This window comes from Oreochromis aureus, linkage group 19 (genome assembly GCF_013358895.1).
Source record: "Oreochromis aureus strain Israel breed Guangdong linkage group 19, ZZ_aureus, whole genome shotgun sequence".
Taxonomy (NCBI): domain Eukaryota; kingdom Metazoa; phylum Chordata; class Actinopteri; order Cichliformes; family Cichlidae; genus Oreochromis; species Oreochromis aureus.
The window spans coordinates 13,064,265-13,083,685 of NC_052960.1; the positions used below are offsets into that span (position 1 = coordinate 13,064,265).

Here is a 19,421-nt window from a genome sequence, read left to right on the forward strand (position 1 = left end):
CTATGCCTTAGTAGTAATACTATAACATAACAGATATACTGTGATTTTGCAGACATAGTATATTTTTTCACAAATACTACGATTTCGCTCAAATACTATGAAATTGCAGTAATACTATGATTTTGAAGAAATGCTATGATTTGGTAGAAATGCTATGGCGTAGTAGTAATACTATAACATAACAGAAATTTTAATTGGACACAAATACTCTAATTTGGCACAAATACCATGATTTGGCAAAAATATACCATGATTTGGCACAAATACGATGATATGGCAGAAATACTATGATTGGGTACAAATACTATGAATAGGCACAAATACTATGATTTAGCAGAAATACTATGTTTTAACATAACTAATATCTTTTGACAGAAATTTCTGCTAAAAGGTACTAGTTCTGCTTTTTAGCAGAAATACTGTAAAATACTGTAAAAACTATGATTTGGCACGAGTAGTATGATTTAGTACAAATACTACGAATTGGCAGAAATACTGTGACTCAGTAGTAATACTATAACATAACAGATATACTATGATTTTGCAGACAGTCTATGTTTTGCACAACTAGCACAATATGGCAGAAATACTATGATTTGGCACAAGTACTATGATTTAGTACAAATACTCTTATTGGCACAAATACTATGTTTCAGTACAAATACTACGATTTGGCAATAATACTGGGTTTTAGCACAACTACTGAGATTTGGGTGAAATACTATGATTTAGAAGAAATACTATGACTTCGTACAAATACAATGTTTTGGTTGAAATAATATGATTTGCAAAAATACTATGATTTGGTACAAGTACCATGATTTAGTACAAATACTACAATTTCGCTCAAATACTATGAAATTGCAGTGATACTATGATTTTGAAGGAATACTATGATTTGGTAGAAATACTATGCCTTAGTAGTAATACTATAACATAGCAGATATAATGTGATTTTGCAGACATAGTATGTTTTGCACAAATACTATGATTTCGCTCAAATACTATGGAATTGCAGTAATACTATGATTTGGAATACTATGATTTGGTATACTATGATTTTGCAGAAATTCTATGTTTTTGCACAAATACTACAACAACTACTACTACAAATACTACAAGAAATACTATGTTTGGGCAGTAATACTATTATTTGCTATAAATACTATTATTTGGCACATATACTATAATCAGCAGATATACTATAACATAACAGAAATTCTACGACTTAGTAGTAACACTATAATATAACAGAAATTTTAACTGGGCACAAATACCATGATTTGGCAAAAGATACCATGATTTGCCACAAATACGATCATATTGCAGAAATACTATGATTGGGTACAAATACTATGATTTGGCACAAGTACTATGAATAAGTACAAATACTATGATTTGGCAGAAATACTATGATTTAGCAGAAATACTATGTTTTAACATAAATAATATCTTTTCACAGAAATTTCTGTTAAAGGTACTATTTCTGCTTTTTAGCAGAAATACTGTAATTTGGCATAAATACTATGATTTGGGATAAATACTATGATTTGGCAGATATACTATATTCAGCACATAAACTATAACATAACAGACATTCCTCCACTTAGTAGTAATCTCATAACATAAAATAAATATTATGGTTCTGCCCTAAAACCATGATTTGGCACAAATACCATGATTTTCAAAAATACTATGATTTAGCAGAAATACTATGATTGAGCAGAAGTACTAAGATGTAGTAGAAGTACTTTGATTTAGCACAAATACTATTATGGAGGAGTAATATGTAACATGGGAGAAATATTGATACAGACACACAAACATACACATACACAGAGCCTAAAGCGAGCAGTGGCTGTTTAGAGTCTGGGCTTGGTATATCTAGGTCAGCTAAATTAGCTGCACCTGCTGTAATCAGCACTTACACACACACAGACAGAGAGAGGTATGAGTTTTCTGCAGTGTATTTCTCACATTCAGGATTCCCCTCGAACAAATGGCCATAATTTCCTAACCGTAGGGGCTAGAACGCTCATTCTGACACCGTTTTGTTCAGAAGAGATGGGGAAATCTCCAGGTCTGCATAATTCAGAGATAAATATAAATTATTAAAGCTATATGACTTGTAACACACTGCAACTGAGAAGAAGCGAAGCAAAACTGCCTTGACTTGCCCTCAAACAACGTTGTGTAACTCTAGATCTCTATGGAGCCTCAAAATCATTCTTTCACCGTAAGAAACAGCAGGCTTTGGTGAACAGTCATGGAAATTTTCAGGGCTCTGTTGAAATCAATGAAAAGATATGACGAGAGAAAAAAGTGCCTCATTTCCACAGTTTGAAATCTGAAGAGATCTGAGCGAGAGACAAATTTCCTATCCTCAAACAAATGTAATTCATGGCCAAACGGTAATAGGTGAGGAAGATACTCTTGAATTGTGAGCATCAGGAGAGTCTGAAGATATATTGGCACAAGCGTCATGTCTCAGCTTTGTTTCGTTAAGGAGATATGACGATTTGAAAATGCCTCTCATTAGAAAAAATTCAGCGGTGATTTTGAACAAGCTCTCCATTGACTTTCTATGGAGAGTTTTCAGACCTTTGTGTTGCTCTGAGGAGATTTGCAAAAAATCTGTAAATCCCACAAGAATGATAGTGACGTTTTCTGAAAGCCAGCAAAAATACCTACGTTTTGATGTATAATTTGTGGGGTTGAGTGGAAATTGAGCGAGTAGCAAGAAGTTGTTCAGACATGAAGAGAAAATTCGAACAGACCAGCCCTCACTCTGAGTTAATTGCATAGCAACCATAGCAACGCATGTATTTTCTGAAAATCACAATTTTGCAACTGAAAACTTAAAGATGCATAAAATTAAAACGGTAGAAGATCTGAAACAGCTGAATCACACAGGAATAGCCCAATAATCTGAGAACATTTTAAAGTTTGAATGGAGTTTCTAGGTGAAAGTATGACAAAGTAGTTAAGTTTCAAAAACAAGCAAGTTTTAGCAGAATTGTGGAAGTTTTCCATTCATTTCAATGGGACAAATTAAAGGAAAAAGTGTAATATTTTAAAAAGTATAACAGTAATAAACACCAAAAGTCATAGCACCCATCTCCAGAAAGAGCAGAACAGTATAGAGTTTGAACGGAGAAAATCGGCTGAAAACTGAGGGAGTAGATAAAGTCAAAAAACGACGGAAGCAACTTGAAAAAGAAAAATAAAGAATAAAGAGAAACAGGAACTCAATAGTGTGGAAGCCCTTTTAGGGCATCCACACAATAATAAAGAATAAAGAGAAACAGGAAAACAATAGTGTGGATGCCTTAAAGCATCCACAATTTGCATTTCGCGAAAATGCAGTGTGGATGCTGGAACGCTGAAGCTGTCAGCTGAAAATAGCTGAAAAAGCTGAAAAGTTGCAGAAATTGTAAAACTTTGCAGAAGCAAAGGAACGTTGCTAAAATGTAGTAACTTAGCAGAACTGCAATATCTTAGAGGAAACATAATACTTGGCAGAAATACAATAGCATAGCAGAACTTAGCAGAAATATTCTAACTTACCAGAAACACGATAACTTCCCAAAAATACAAGAATTTCGGAGAAATAGTATAAGATAACAGAAAGAATATATTTAGCCAAACATTCTTAAACATTACAGAAATACTACTCTATAGCAGAAATGATATATTTAGAAAGAAAAATATAATATAGTAGAAATACTATGATTTAGCAGAAATCCTGCAATATAGCTCAATAACAATGATTTAGAACAGATACTATGATTTAGCAGAATAGTAATAACTTAAGTGAAAATATTGGAAAGGTAAAATGACAAGCTGAATAAAAGGAACATGGTTAAGTTTACTCAAAACTAATTTTTGTTCACCTGTGAAAAATAAAATAAAAATACATTTAGAAATACAAATAAGAACAGCCAACAGATACACACAAAATTAAATATGGATACACAAATCAACAAATACACACAAAATCAAATATGGATACACAAATGTACAGAGAGAGACACACACACACAGGGTCTATGCCAGTCAACCAGTCTGAATATATTATATTTTTATCCAACAATGAGATGCTGCCCTAAAAAGGGCTTTGTGTGTGTCTTTCTCTCTCTCTCTCTCTCTCTCTCTCTCTCTCTCTCACACACACACACACACACACACACACACACACACACAGGCTCACACACACACACACACACATAGCATCAGCAAGTGAACAAGGGCTGTTAACAGCATGTTTCTAGGTCAGTCAAACAGCTGTGAGATTCTCAATTTGAATCCACCAATCAGAGGGCTGTGTGCTTTTTCCTGCCAAAACTGGTGCACCAAGTGCAGGCTTTTACAGCACAGAGAGAGACAGGATTTTGCAGTCTATTTCTCATAGTGAGGACTCCCTCAAACAAACAGCCATAAATTCCTAACCGTGAGGGGCTAAAACGGTCATTCTTAGACCGTTGTGTTCAGAAGACATGGGAGAATCTTGAAATGTTGACCATTTAAAATAAAAATATGAAATATCATAGATATATGACATAGATGATTGGTTGTCTTAGAAGCCATGATTGCCCCAATATGCAAATTTGAATGTGCAAGGCCTAAGATATGATTGGCTGGCTGGGAAGCCATGAAGGCAACAATATGCAAATTTGAATGTGCAAGCCCTCGGATATGATTGGTTGTCTTAGAAGCCATATAAAAAGCAGTAAAACTGTACTATGATTTGGTAGAAAAACTATAATTAATCAAAAATACTATATTTGGCAGAAATACTATTTTGTAGCAGAAACACTATATTTAGCACAAATCTGATGAAATAGAAGAAATAGTATGATTTAGCAGAAATGCTGTATTTAGCACAAATACTGGAAAGCAGCAGAAATGCTATGACTTAGCACAATAGTAATAACCTAAATAGAAAAATTGGAAAAGCAAAATGGACAGCTGAAAAAATCCTGAACATGCTAAGGGTCCCTCAAATGTAATTGTTAAATGAAAAAAAAACCAGCAAAAAAAAAGTATAACAGTCACACAACCACAAATATGTACACATATGGTAACACATGCACAGACAGACACACACAGGATCAAATTCAGTCAACCAGTCTAACTATATTGAATTTAAATCTTACAATGAGATCATCCCATAAAAAGGCTTTCTCTCTCTCTCTCTCTCTCTCTCTCTCTCTCACACACACACACAACACACACACACACAAGATCCAATTCAGTCAACCAGTCTAAATATATTGAATTTAAATCTTACAATGAGATCATCCCATAACAAGCTTTCTCTCTCTCTCTCTCTCTCTCTCTCTCTCACACACACACACACACACACACACACACACACACACACACACAAGATCCAATTCAGTCAACCAGTCTAAATATATTGATTTTGAATCTTACAATGAGATCATCCCATAAAAGGCTTTCTCTCTCTCTCTCTCTCTCTCTCTCTCTCTCTCTCTCTCACTCACACACTGTTAACACACACACAAGATCCAATTCAGTCAACCAGTCTAAATATATTGAATTTAAATCTTACAATGAGATCATCCCATAAAAAGGCTTTCTCTCTCTCTCTCTCTCTCTCACACACACACACACACACACACACACACACACACACACACACACACACACACACACACACACACACAATTCAGTCAGATCCAATTCTAAAATAGTCTAAATATATTGAATTTAAATCTTACAATGAGATCATCCCATAAAAAGGCTTTCTCTCTCTCTCTCTCTCTCTCTGTCACACACACACACACACACACACACACACACACACACACACACACACACACACACACACACACACACACATTCAATTCAGTCAACCAGTCTAAATATATTGAATTTAAATCTTACAATGAGATCATCCCATAAAACCTTTTCTCTCTCTCTCTCTCTCTCTCTCTCTCTCACACACACACACACTGTCACACACACACACACACACACACACACACACAGGGAGAGAAGTAAGTTTCTAGCTCAGTCAAGCAGCCTGGGAGCTGCTGAATTTGAATCCACCAATCAGAGAGGCTGTATACTTTTCCCCGCCAAAACAGGTGCAGCAGCGTTTTACACACACAAACACAGAGACAGGATTTCTGCAGTGAATTTCTCATAGTGAGGATTCCTCTCAAACAAATGGCCATAATTTCCTAACCGTAGGGGCTAGAACGGTCATTCTTACACCGTTTTGTTCAGAAGAGATGGGGAATCTTAAAGTGTTGACAATTTATCATTAAAATATGAATTATTAAAGATATTTGACTTCTAATGCACCATAACTGAGTAGAGCAAAGCAAAACTGCCTTGACTTGCCCTCAAACAACGCTTTCTAACTCTAAATCTATTTGGAGTATCAATATCATTTTTTCACCGTAAGAGACAGCAGGCTTTGGTGAACAATCTTTGAAATTTTCAGGTCTCTGTTGATATCCATTAAAAGATATGACGAGAGAAAAAAGTGGATCATTTCCAGAGTTTGAAATCTGAAGAAATCTGAGCGAAGGATGAATTTCCTACCCTCAAACAAGTCTAACTCATTTCAGAACGGTAATAGGTGAGAAAGAAATTCTTGAATTGTGAGTGTCAGGAGTGTCTGAAGATATACTGGGACAAGCCTCATGTTTTAACTTCGCTTCGTTAAGGAGATATGACGATTCGAATATGCCTCTCATTACAGAAATCAAGCTGTGATTTTGAACAAGCTCTCCATTGACTTTCTATGGAGAGTTTTGAGACTTTGTGTTGGTCTGAGGAGATTTGCCAAAATTCTATAAATCTCACAACAATGATGGTGACATTTTCTGAAAGCCAGCAAAAATACCTACGTTTTGATGTATAATTTGTGGAAGTTGAGTGAAAATTGAGCAAGTAGCAAGAAGTTGTTCGGACATGAAGAGAAGACTGCAAAACCTTCAGTGGCACACTGGAAGCCAAGTGCATAGCAACCATAACAACGCATGTATTTTGTGAAAAATCACAATTTTGCAACTCAAAACTTTAAGAGGCATAAAAGTAAAACGGTAAAAGATTTGAAAAAGCTGATTTATTCCTGAATAGCCCAATAATTTGAGAACATTTTAAAGTTTGAATGGTTGTTCTACGTGAAAGTAGGAAAAAGTAGTTAAGTTTCAAAAACAAGCAAGTTTTAGCAGAATTGCGGAAGTTTCCCATTCATTTCAATGGGACAAATTAAAGGAAAAAGTGTAATATTTTAAAAAGTATAATAGTATAAAATACCAAAAGATATAGCCATCATTAGCAGAAATAGCAGAATAGTTTAAAATTTGAACGGTGAAAATCGGCTGAAAATTGTGGAAGTAGATTAAGTGCCAAAAGTGTACGGAAGTCCCATAAAGAGGAACTCAATAATAAAGCATCCAGAACTAGAAAAATTTGCATTTCCTGCGAAAATGCAGTGTGGATGCTTTAAAGCTGAAGCTGTCTGCTGAAAATAGTTGAAATAGCTAAAGAAGCTGAAGAAATCAAAGTCAGTGTTTAAAAAGTTGTTGAAATTTTAGTAACTTTGCAGAACAACATCAAGTTAACAAAAATGTAATAACATAGCAGAAATGCAATAACTTAGAAGAAACATAACAATTCACCAGAAATATTGTAGTTTACCAGAGGCTACAACTTAGCAGAAATGTAATAATTTAGAATAACATAACTTAGCAGAAATGATATAATTTAGTAGAAAATTAATAACTTGGCAGAAATATTACAACTTACCAGAACTGCTATGAAATGTAACAAAAATGTAACAGAAATGTAACAATTAGGCAAAACTGTCAACAGATAACAGCTGAAAATGCTGAAGTAACCTCAAAGTTACTTGTTTAACTGTGAAAAATTACCAAAAACATTAGAAAAGGAAGAAAACCAATTCAATTCAATTCAATTATATTTATATAGTGCCAAATCACAGCAAAAGTCGCCTTAAGGCGCTTCATAGATACAGAGAAAAACCCAACAATCATATGACCCCCTATGAGCAAGCACTTTGGCGACAGTGGGAAGGAAAAACTCCCTTTTAACAGGAAGAAACCTCCAGCAGAACCAGGCTCAGGGAGGGGCGGCCATCTGCTGCGACCGGTTGGGGTGAGAGAAGGAAGACAGGAATACCAGGCAGCAGATAAACTGATGTGGAACAAAACCAAGGTAAAATTGCAGAGTTTACACAGCTGGTGAAATGTAAAAATTCCAAAAAAACAAACAAACAAAAAAAACCCCACAAACAACATTTAGGTAATAAATGCACAAGATGATTTGATAAATATGGTACCAATCTACAAAATACTGTCGAAATGAAGTCAACATTGTGATATATTTCAGGTGTGGAGAGACACACAGCTGAACAATCGATATGCATATTTAAAGAATCAAATAAAGAACATTGTTGTGGAATAAATTACAGTGAAAAATAATCACTACCCTGTGTTAGAGAGTGACTTATGATGAGGTATTAATTGGGTTAACTTTACCTCTAACAGCTTTTCACATAGTGCTGTGACCAGGGTGAAATCCATCATAAAGTAACTGTAAACAGTAGAACCATTAGCATGAATGTTATGGTATATAACACATATAAATGGATGTGACCTTTATGAACTTTTCAAAATGACTTTATATGTCTGACCCATTATCTATATATATTAGAGCAGATGTGGAAAACCACTGATAGACCTACTCTATACTAACACAAACACAGTCAAAAATTCATTGCTAGTGTGACATGTGGTCCTTTTTGCCTTTGACCAATGATATGCTGGTTACTTGGACCAGTTTAGTATTTGCTGTCACAGAGGAATGTTAACCATAAATCCAAAAGACAAAACTGAAAAAATATGTTAATTGCAAACATGTTTTGCTTAGTAAAAGGATTGAAATAACATGGAAACTGTCACCTTAAAGCCTCATTGTAAATATCATCACAAACAGATGTTTTCCACATAAACAACAAAGCTCCACCACATCCAATCACTACATATAAATATAAAAGAAAACAACAACAAATAAAATGTAATTAACACATGGGAAGTCTAATGAGCTTGGAAAGAAAAGCGTCTGGACTTCTTTAAGTTGCTTGAAGACGTTTCACCTCTCATCCGAGAAGCTTCTTCTTCTAAGGGTCAGTGGTGGAGAGTCCCAGATTTAAACCCAGTGGGAGTTTCCCCCCAAAGAGGGACAAAGGACCCCCTGATGATCCTCTACCTAATCACATGAACCAAGGTGTGAAAGTGGGTGTGGCTCCCAACCAGGCAGGGTTTCGGGTGAGCTTATTGTGAAACCTGGCCCCACCCTATCATGTGATTTCCCTTAGGTCAGATGGCCCAGGATGTGAGTGGGCATTAAGGTGTCTGGGAAGGTATCTCAAAACTGGATTATAGATGGCAGACAGTTGGTGTCATAAACCACCGCCTCTGTTCAAAGATGGTCGCCCACAGTGGACGTAAATGTCTTCTTTCACTCCTCTTTCAAACCATCTGTCCTCTCTGTCCAAAATGTGAACATTGGCATCCTCGAAAGAGTGACATTTGTCCTTTAGATGCAGATGAACTGCTGAGTCTTGTCCCGTGGAGGTGGCTCTTCTATGTTGTGCCATGCGCTTGTGAAGTGGCTGTTTGGTCTCTCCGATGTAGAGGTCTGGGCATTCCTCGCTGCACTGTACAGCGTACACCACATTGTTAAGTTTGTGTTTAGGAGTTTTGTCTTTCGGGTGAACCAGTTTCTGTCCGAGTGTGTTGCTGGGTCTGAAGTACACTGGGATGTCGTGCTTGGAGAAAACTCTCCTGAGTTTCTCTGATACACCGGCTACATAGGGGATGACAATGTTGTTGCATCTCTCTTTCTTATCCTCCCTCGCTGGTGTCTGATGTTCTTTTCTGTGCATCTTTGCTGACTTTATAAACGCCCAATAAGGATAGCCACATGTTTTAAGTGCTTCCTTTACATGTGTGTGTTCCTTCTTTTTCCCTTCAGGCTTAAAGGGAACATGTTCTGCCCGGGGGTGTAGGGTCCTAATTACTCCAAGTTTGTGATCCAGAGGGTGATGGGAGTCAAAGAGGAGGTACTGGTCCGTGTGTGTGCGCTTCCGATAAACTTCAATGTTGAGGTTGCCATTCTCTTCAATGTGCACAGCGCAGTCCAGGAAAGGCAAACAGTCGTCCTTTGTGTCTTCCCTGGTGAACTTGATGTTTTTATCCACGGCGTTAATGTGCGCAGTGAAGGATTCCACTTCTTGTGTTTTGATTTTGACCCAGGTGTCGTCTACATATCTGTACCAGTGGCTGGGTACTCTCCCTTTAAAAGAGCCAAGAGCCTTCATTTCCACTTCCTCCATGCAAAGGTTGGCTACAATAGGTGACACGGGGGAGCCCATGGCGCAGCAATGTTTTTGTCTGTAGAAACCCTCGTTGTATTTCAAATATGTAGTGGTAAGGCAGAGGTCTAACAGTGTGCAAATCTGATCGGGTGTGAAGTTGGTCCTGTCTTCCAAGGAGCTGTCTTCTTGTAGTTGTTTTCTGACAGTCTCCACTGCCTCTGTAGTGGGTATGCAAGTGAAGAGAGAGACTACATCAAAGGACACCATGAGAACCTTCACAGACATAACACAAGGGAAGACTTTTGATTTAATAACTAAGCTTAAAACAAGTGTTACCTTTTAATATTTGTGGGAAAAATCTGATGCTACCCCAAGAATAGCCACACAGGAAATGATGACAGGCTTGCAGCCCTCTGTCTTCCTGGAGTGAGGTGCCTGATCAGTAGAAGTGAGTTGACAGAAGTCGGTGTCTGTAAGAGTGGTCAAACACTTATACTCTGTCCACTTGCGTAGAGTATAAGAAGCTGGAATGCAGGCACACTGGACGAGCTTGTTCTAAAAAATACAGAAAAAGGAACATTTCATTTGTGTTAAGGCCTAAAACTACAAATGAGTTATACAATGAACAATATTGAAATACCTTATAGGTGCTGCAGGCCACATAACCAGAATCCAGAGCAATCTCACACTCACATGATGGTGAGGAAAGACATGAGCTCTGCAATGAGGTTTGAATGTCTCAGTTGGGACACTGAAGAACTCAGAAGACAGCAGTACCTGCACAGAGAGACAGAGTAGAAAAAGCATAGATTTGTAATCCATAATGTGAATTAAAACTCAAAAAGTGTCAACAAGTATAATCATTTGAGTGTGGAATTATTTATGCAATAAACAGGATTTAAATTAATTAAATGAATTAAAAGCACTGACATTTTTTATCAAAGAAAAAAAATCATACCTCTCTCTGCTCTGAGGATCACTGAGCATCTCTGACAGGAAATACAGTTTCCTCAGTATCAGTCATAATTGATGGTCTCAGAGGTGTGTAGTGTGGCAGCATGATGATGGTCTCCAGATCAGGCAGGAGGTCAGGTGATGGGTGTGTCATCTTCTCCATTGAAGACACACTGGTATGGCAGTTTCTTAAAACAGCAGTCTCCTTGTGGCATGTAGTTATCTGTGCAGTCCAGCACTGATGGATCAGGTTTGGCTCAGCAGTTCATGAAGATGGTGTTAAGATGTTGTTGTTTCAGCTGAGGATGGTGAGTTTGAAGGTTTTGCCACAAAGGAGACTGTGCCCTGTCTGAAAAAATACATCTAACAAAACAAGTGCTTATAACACCACCCACCCAGCTCAGCCCCCAAGTGTCTATGTGATGCTGGTATGGGGTGTCGGTTATTAAGTCTAATTAGTGCATCAGAAAGCGTGGGCTACACCTAAAGCCCACACTTTCTGATGTCTTTGTTTATTAGCAGCTTTTTCCAGCTGCTCAGAGAATTCTGACTTGGCCTTTATCCACCCAAACCCAAACCCACCCGGATAAAGGCCAAGTCAAACTCACACACCATACAAGCATTACATAGACGCTGGGGGCTGAGCTGGGTGGGTGGTGTTAAACTGTAGTCGGGAACTTTCAGAAAACTATCCATTTACTTCTAAATCAGTTTTTATACATATTCTGTAAGCTGTACTAATGTTTTTCTCTACATAATGTATCATTATAGACATCTCTGGTAGCCTAAAGATAGTTTAAAACTTTTGACATTTTTACCTGTAAAACATGATAAGCAAAAACTCATTCATCACAAAAACTTTTGATTCTACAAAATCTACTATAATCAAGAAAATATAATTGTCTGTATTTATTCATGTGACCCATAATAAATACCTGCATTTATCTGGGATTTATTTATTTACTATTTCATATTTTAAAGCCCTTGGAGGGGAAGATCTCGTTTGTTGAGCTACATACGTCACAGTAAAAAGATGTAGTCATTTAAAACATGAGAATAAAAAAAAATGATGTTGATTTATCAAATGTTGCAGCACATTTCAGATCAGAGGTGCATGATAGCAGATGTTCCCTGCTCTGCATGAAGTTCAGCAATGATTTGGTGAAATGATTAATAACATTGCAATAAGAAAGGGTCTTCTGACAGACAGAGTAGGGAAGACCCTTTTTTCAATGAAAAATCTTTTTCATGCTCTACAATCAGTAAACTCTGTAACAAACATGATCTGTAATTGTTTCAAAACTCACCAGACGACTTCATGATTGGCTCAAGGACAGGACACAAAACACAGGGTTGTGGTAACTGTAATATGTTCTCAGAACACCTGAATGTAGGCTTTGCTGTGGCTGAGAAATAAAAATGAGGTCAAGCAAGGTGTTCTTGTCTGTAGTGGCAGAAGTGATCAGCTGTGAATACCCTCTCGACTGAAACTGCTCCAGAATCTGTTTTCTTCCACTCTGTAACTGGTTCTCATTAAAATCTCCACACACAATTATTGGGTGACAGTCCATTATTTCAAGTGAATCTAAAAGACTTACCAGGTTTTGCATGAATGGTGTCAAACTGTAGTCTGGAGGTCTGTACACAACAGCAATGAGCGCAGGGAATGGAGCCTGAACCTTCAACACTAAAAATTCAAGATCAGTGACATTATGCAGATACTGTTTTACCTGAACCTGAAAATGATTCCTCAAATACACAACAACTCCCCCACCACTTCTGCTGGCCATGTGAGGAAAGTTTGTGTAGGACACATGTCTGTTGCGTTTGAACATTGTGTAGCCGTCCAAATGAAGACTGTCTGCAACAAAAGAGCCTTGGAGGTGAGACTCAGTAAGACACAAAACATCTGCTAAACACATTTCATGATGACTCTTGATGTCACTGATGTGAGATGGCAAACCTTCTGTATTGTGATGGATCAGTGTAAAAGTGTCAGGTCTGCTGGCTGTTTCTCTGACCTGAAGAAGAGGCATCATTTCCTCAACACTGGCTTGTCTCATGGTTTGGAGCGCTGCAGTTACCTCAGGATTGGCATAAATCTTGTTCTCATCCAAGTCCTGCAAATAGAGTCCACTGAGACGTCACCCTGCTGAGAGCAACATAAGCCATACCTGGTTCAAAAATGTTCTTCATTGAAACTACAGCTGTCTGTGTTGTAAGACCCTGGGTTTTGTGGATTGTGCAGGCAAATGCGAGCTTTACAGGAAACTGTCTGCGTACCGCTCCTTTAAACTTCAGACTCTCCTCTGCTCTCTCAATGTAAACCAGTTCATCAGATGCTGCATTAGCACTGCGGTTGTGTCTCATAGGCTGCCTGTTGTCAATTCTGAGCCCCAGTTTAATTATTTGTCCATCATTTTCAGATCTCACCACCTTTACCAGTATACCAAAAGCACCATTGACTAAACCGTTTAGTGTGTCCAAGTTTCTGGTAAGCATGACTCGAGCTCCTTCTGCAACGTTCAGAGTGTCGGGTAAATCATTTCGCCCACCTGTAAATGGTTTGTCTCTTCGTGCCATTCTGCCTGTACATTTATCCTTCTGGAAATCCTCTGCATTGATGATTATAATGTTTGAATGAAGCTTCTTCAGGGTATCTGTGTTGTGGGATTCCACATTCTTGTTGGTGGCATAGATGTGTAAGACCTCAGTTGGACATTCTTCTGGTGCAGTCATGGCCTGTGACAACAAATCTCTGTCGCACTGAGAAAGCTCATCTGTCTTTTCTTTGACTCTAATCCTGTTCAACATCTCTGCAAAGGCCACATCATCTTTCTGACGCATGATCTCGGTTAGAGTGATCATCTGAAAATGTTCCTGCCATAGGTCAATCTGTTCTGGATCATAAACACAGAGAGGTTTAGACTGTCGCACTGGTGGCAGCTGGTAAAAATCTCCAACAGCTAAAACTGACATTCCACCAAAAGGTCTCTGAGTGCCTTTGATTTGTTTCAGTCTTGCATCCACATAGGCAAAAAGGGGTTTTGAAACCATTGAAATCTCATCAATAACAATAATTTCAGCATTTATAAGCTCAGATCTGACTTCATCCAGTTGATTACCAAGTCCTTGAATGGGTGGTTTCAGACTCCTGGGTAGTTTCAGTAGAGAATGTAATGTAGAGCCACTGATAGAAAAAGCTGCTGTACCGGTAAATGAAGTCAGTAAAACAGTTGGATTTGATATGTCAGCTTCTTCTGCATTAGCAGGCAGTCTGCTCAGGATCTTTGATGCTTCAGAGTGAATACACTTAATCAGATGTGACTTACCAGTTCCTGCACCACCGTTGATATAGAAGAGAAATGGATCTGGGTTCAAACCACAAACTCGCTGAATACACCAGTCTCTAATGGCATAGAACACACAGGCCTGCTTCTGGTTCAGATTCTGATACATTACACGTACCACGGCTGGATCTACTGCAGGTTGTTCTCTGATGGCTCTGATCTCTGTTACAGCATCAGACTGACGACTGTAATCGGGGACATTCTCCTGTTCGTTCTCATCATCAGAATGTCTCTCAGGAAGATTCTCATCACATTGCATCCTCACAACTTCAGATTCAGGAGCAAGATTACACCATTCATCAATCACAACATCCCTATTTTGTTCAAATTCTTCCAGTGCACTCTCAATATCCTCAGAGTTCTTCTCATACTTGTCTTTATTTCTTTTCACAATCCGTTTCACAGACTCACTGTGGTCTGAACATGGAAGTTGCACAAAACCTGAGTTGTAGAAGGACTGATAGGTTTGGAACCCTTGTGGTTTCAGTTCCTGCTCTGATCTGTGTGGAAGGTAAAGTCTCAACAGTCGACCATAATATTGCTCAGGATCTTTTTCTTGTGAGCTGTGGTAATACCTGATTATAGCTGGTTTATCATTCTTTCGCCTTTGTACAAATCCAAGCTGGTTTAGAAGAGGAAGCACATCTTTTCCTTCATTTGGACCACTCACCAACCTGCACAAGGCAGCAAAATCAGCCAGTGACATTTCCTCATATTCTGGTGTCTCAGGTCTGCATTTGTATTTATCACTCAAACTTGTCATCCAAATATTACAGCTGTCGTGTGTTGTGCTTTCCAGGTAGCTCATCGGGCGACTCATTTTTACTGGGTTATCATCTGTTGGTACAAATACAACACTGCGGGAACATTTTTTCATTTTTAGGCCACAGACTCGAGCCACACACTCCTGTGCGCTGATTTCTCTCTTTTTTGAGTAAGCCTGCATCACAGCTCTCATTTCATCACACTCATTGACCGTGTTCTTTGCAGAGTTATCAATAACTGTCTTCAGGTATTCAGAGAGGCCAGATTCTTTCTTTGTTATATATTTACAGAGGTATTCTATACATGAATAGGCATTCAAAATTAACGAGACATCTAAATTAGAGTTCCAGGCTTCAAGCAGGTCTGGGTTGTAATTGTTGATCCAACACTCATTTGGGTCACGTTTCAGAATCAGAGCTGTTTTCTTGTTTATGTCTTGGAGGCATTGTTCATACTCATTCATTGTCAAGTTGCATCGTGACAGAATCTGCTCTATGGTGAGGGAAGCAGCTTCAGGTTCTTTCAGCAGGTTCAACAAAGGTCTGAGTTTGGCTTTTGCAGCTTCAGTGTCTGAATCCTCATCCTGTCTCACAATCATTGTTCTTGTGGCTGGTGGTTTTGGAAACCCAAATCTACAACCAGAGTTCACACTCTTAAAGCATGTCTTTGTGTGGTTTTTGCTGTGCTTTTGGAGTTCAGTAACTTTTTTGTGCAGTTCAGGTTGTTTTTCTGGATCAGGGAGCTGAGCTGAGATGTATCTGTCCACAAAGTCACAGACAGTTTGGTCATCATCCACATCTACTTCTACCTTTTCTCGAATCCACAGCAACATGTGTATATGTGGACTACCTCTGTGCTGGAACTCAACTCTGTAAAAGTAATCAATGATCTCACCAAGGGGCTGTGCAGGAGAAAAAAGCAAATCTCTGAACAAAGCCTCAACACGTTTATCAAACATTCGCATGGTGGTTACTGGATTTGATCTTAGAATTTCACACTTTTCTGACCAGTCCAGGGCTTCAAAATCAACCTCTTCACCTTGCTGTCTCTTTATTGCTTGAATCACTTCCGGCCATCTCATCTCAGCAGCAGAGAAAGTGACAAAGAACTGAGGTGTTCCTATTTGGCGAACCATACTGAATAGATCTCTGGTAGTTTTCTGCCAGTAAGCTGGAGTTCCTCTGAGTGGCTGCATAAATCTGATTGCATCTTTATTTCTTACCAGCTTCTCTACTTCTGTCTTACTTTGTAACATGCCTGATGTGATTTTGCGTCCATCTTTGGTCATAGTTTTACCTTTCCTTAGCTGTATTGTCATGCTGGAATTAGCCAAATGTATTTCAGTGACAAACTGTGAGAAAAACAGGTAATTTGTATCTTTAGCAAATCTTGCATCAATGTTGAAAAGCCTTGACTTGAAGTAAGCACTCGGTGTGAGCTTGAGACGTCTCTTTTCATCCAGTGTATTCTGACCAGTAGGAAACTGCACAGGAAATGCCATGGCTTCCAAATGAGGAGTTCTGAAGAAGCTAACAGGATTGTTTCTTTCTGCAGGAGCCACACAATATGTGTTATCAGTGAAACAGAGAATCTCTTCTGAAATGTCTACAGGCTGCAGACAACTTTCTAGAGCAAAACCTCCATTGTTCAAATCACTTTCTGGTTCATCTGGATTTTGTTCCTCTGGTTGTTCATCACAGGATTGCATATTAATAGCTTGTTCACTTTCAGACTCACTTTCGCACAAAAGGGCATCTTTTTCATAGTTGTCAATTTCCATTAAATCTGCTTCATCATAATCATCACTTCCCATGCTGGCTTCATCACTGCTGTCATCATCAGGTAACGTTGGATCACAAAGCAATGCATCATCTCTGATAACAATATCTGTGTACTGTGGATGAATTTGTTTCAGTTTACGCAGGGCTTGAATGAGTTTAGACCAGGTGACAGTCTGGAACAGCTGATGGCCTTTGTAGCACAATCGTCTTTTCAATTTCACCCTCATTATCTGTGAATGGCTTCTGAGTCTGGGTAAACATTCAACTGTTTGTTGGACCTCAGATGGTACACACACCACATTACCACGTATGAGTCTCTGTCTCCCCTTTGGAAGAGGAATAATCTTAGCAAATGGTATGCATTTGGCAATCAGATGTCTCTCCAGAATGTTGAGATCACACAGTTCAGCTGGAATATCCTGCAGTTCTAAACCATTGACAGCAGCAAGCCTGGGCATGCATCCACTTTTGAGTGAACTGTGACATGTGTGACAGATATACTCATTTTTTCTCTCAACAGGAAAGTTGCAGTGATCATGACATGCTTCATCACACACATGAACAAATTTACCAGTTAGACACTGTTGAGCTACAGTTTGGTGTTTTGAGTAATTTTCTCTTTTGCAGATTTTCACCTGATTAGGAAAAGAAGCTTTTAGACAAACAGTACAAACATAAGATGGTGCTGACTTAATGTTTGATCTGAAACGAGATATGGCCTCATTCATTAAAGTGTTATCTGGATGACACTGTAAACTCTCAGCTGGTCGATGCATCTGGCGATATTTTCGTTTTATGTTCATTGCACATCTGATATTATGCATCTGTCTAAAAGAAAAACCGTTCCAATATTTTACTCTCATTCGTTCTCTCATATTGTCCTTGTGTTGTTGCTGAAATTGTTTCTCTTCTCCATAACGCTTAGTCATGTAAGATCGTTTTTTCTTTTTAAATTCTTCGCTTTCTTTATATAGGTTATATACATATGACCTCATGTAAGCTTTATGTTTTTCTCTGAATCCAGCACAAGTTCTGTATATTCTTCTTATACGCTCTTTCTGCTTATCTCTGAATATGGAAGACTCTCTATATGTTCTTGTTATACGTTTCTTCTGGTTTTCTCTGAATAGGGGATTGTCTTTATATGTCCTTATGACACGTTCTCTTTTTCTCTCTCTAATTGTAGCACTTTCTCTATACATCTTTCTCAAATATTCTCTCTGTTTCTCCCTATAGGTAGCATTTAATTTATACAGTTCAATTCTGTACAGACTCCTTTTCTGTCTGTGATCAGGATCATTAGACTTCTTAATTGAGTTTTTTTTCTTTGTCTTGAAGCTTTCATCAAACCTGTACATCTGTCTTTCTTTCGTCTTCTGATTTTCCTTTCGTTGTAGTAGCTTTTGTTGGGTCAATAATCTTCTCCTCATTTTTTGCCTTTGCTGTTTATTACGTTTCAGCAGTTTATCTGAGAGTTCCTCTGTTATCTTAGTTGAACAGGAGGCAGTGTTTGAATCATTCTGAGGATCAGAATCTGATGTTACCTGAGTTTCTCTCACAGAAGATGCAGAGGTTTCCTTTTCAAAATAATCAGAAGGATGATGTTTTTTTCTGGGAGCAGCTGTCTCATTTGAAGAATTAGCTTTGGATGACATTACTTCACTGGTTAAAATGTTGGTCACAGGTTTCTGTGTCTGCTCAGTGTATATTTCAGAGTTTAATTCATGAACATGTTCATTTAAAGCTGGTGCTGGTGCACTTGTAGCTGTTTGTCTGTATTCAGTGGTCTGATTAGCATCTCTTTGGTCAGCAGCGTTTTCACTGTGAAACTCGATGGGCTGTAGCTCATAAGTGCAGGTTGGTGCGATGCTAAACATTCGGTACAAACGTTTGATCCTGTCAATCATGTCGTTAAGACGTGTGAATTTCAACATAACTGCAGTTCCACCACTTACACTTAGGGACAATGGCATTCCTGTAGACTTACGTGGGTGAGGGTCAAAATATGCATATTCACCAGAAGTCAGCCTGCAAACTGCAATGACTGTTCCTCCCATGACTAGCAAAGCGTAACGAATGTCTGAAACCAAACACTGTAGTCCCTGTTCAAGACTCGGAAGATGAGCTGTACCATCAAATGTGCCATAACGAGCAAACTGAGACATGTCAACTTGATACTCACGTCTGCGG

The 19,421-nt window shown here is 38.4% G+C and overlaps 1 protein-coding gene and 1 long non-coding RNA gene across 3 annotated transcripts in view; one reads left to right on the forward strand and one right to left on the reverse strand.

Moving 5' to 3' along the window:
* Window positions 1-19,421, forward strand: part of theg (theg spermatid protein) — a 98,870-nt gene that overhangs the window by 31,449 nt on the left and 48,000 nt on the right. The window lies entirely within an intron of this gene.
* LOC120434882 lies at window positions 10,349-11,083 on the reverse strand. The gene is made up of 3 exons (XR_005609408.1): window positions 11,022-11,083; window positions 10,718-10,936; window positions 10,349-10,599 (listed from the first exon to the last, which is right to left on the reverse strand). It is a non-coding gene; the product is annotated as an uncharacterized LOC120434882 (long non-coding RNA).